The 1594-nt window shown below is 41.5% G+C and overlaps 1 long non-coding RNA gene across 1 annotated transcript in view; it reads right to left on the reverse strand.

The window, feature by feature from the left end:
* The window catches only part of LOC109299265, a 10196-nt gene that overhangs the window by 6960 nt on the left and 1642 nt on the right, over nt 1-1594 (reverse strand). The window lies entirely within an intron of this gene.

Genomic DNA, 1594 nt, shown 5'->3' on the forward strand with positions numbered 1-1594 from the left:
CCAGTGCCGCCAGCAGCAGCAGCAGCAGCAGCGGTGGCACAGGGAGGCAGCAACTGCAGCTCTACTCCCAGCCACCACGACCAGGACTACCCCCACCCCTGCCATGGCCCTGCCTGCCCCACACATACAGGGCACAGCAGCCCACAGCCACCACTGGCTTGCTCTGCCTGCCATACTCTGTTGCCACTGGGCTGCTCCCCACTCCCATCTAAAGACACTATATAAAAATAGAAAAATCCTGAGGTACTACTGCTCCCTTCTTACTGCCTCACCTGTGGCTGACAGTTCAGAGCAGCCAAGCATGGGCAAAGCTAGCAAACTGCCTTTGCGAGTGGGGGTTAGCGGAGGAGCCGCAAAGGAGCCTGGGATGCTGGCAGACTACAACCTAACTTGGGTCGGAAGGGGATCTAGCACTGAAATTCAATAGATCAGTCTAACCTAAGTAGGTTAAGTCTGACACTACATCCATCCCAGTCTATCTTAAACTGGGTTCTGCCATTTTTAAACCAGTCTACGTGCTCCAAAACTTCTGTTCTGTTATGGGACCCACACTGGAAAAACTTTAATGTTTGTACCTGGCCCAAAATTCATTTTTGCTCCTTTTAATAATGTAAAAAGAAAGCCTTCTGGAGTATAAATAAATTATACTGTGTCCTATAGACAAAGCCATTTTCAACCTATATGGTGGGTATGAGGAGCAGGCAGACTTGTTTACTCATTTTGGTGACTTTTTTATCCTTCAACAAAGGCTACTGAAAGATAAAATAAAAAAATGCATACAGAGCAACTTATTTTGTTTCACTGACAAATCTATTCCATTTGGCTAGTTACTGAATGGAAGGTTCTTACAGCATAAAAAGGCAGCTGTATGTGAATTGAGATAGTTATCTCTGTAAGTCTAAATGATGATCCAAATCAAAGTTTTTAACCTCACTTATTTTCAGATGGAAATTGTTTTGGCAGTCTTCAGCAGAAGAAGCTAGAAAATAATTGTGAAAGATATAAAAATACCTACCCACCTATGACAATTGTCCCACCAAGTCAAAATGATACTGATTATGGAGGTTGACATTGCTACCATACCTTCTCCTTTATTTGGCTCACATTTACAGGATTTGGGGTCTTCCCTTAACATTCCAAATCCTTGAGCCTTGTGGTTCCATGTGGCTTGAAGCCTTTCGAGTTTTCTGGTTACCATGAGAAGAAATGAAAAGCAAACCTATAAGCAAACATCCAGAAATAAACATAAAGAACACCAATTTTTTTTTTTTATCATCTCACGATTCATAATTTTGGGATGCAATACTTGGAAGATTATATCCAATTTTCAAAACTGTCAAGTCAGGCATCTATCCCAAATACAAAATTCCATGAAGAAGTACATTTTAACTCTAATCAGAAGACAAAAACTTAACCATTTAAGTATTGTGAGACAGAATGATCAGCTTCTGAGTTCAGAGGACTTTCTCTAAATCCAATATTTCATATTTCAGCCTAAAAGATCAAAACTCCATGTGGGCTTTGGATTTAGGATCCAGATACCTTGTTCCCTTCCTCAGACCGACCACAACCTTTCCATTCAATAATAGGCAAA

Source organism: Gavialis gangeticus, unplaced genomic scaffold (assembly GCF_001723915.1).
Source record: "Gavialis gangeticus isolate Ggan-Ray unplaced genomic scaffold, GavGan_comp1, whole genome shotgun sequence".
NCBI classification, from domain to species: Eukaryota; Metazoa; Chordata; order Crocodylia; family Gavialidae; genus Gavialis; species Gavialis gangeticus.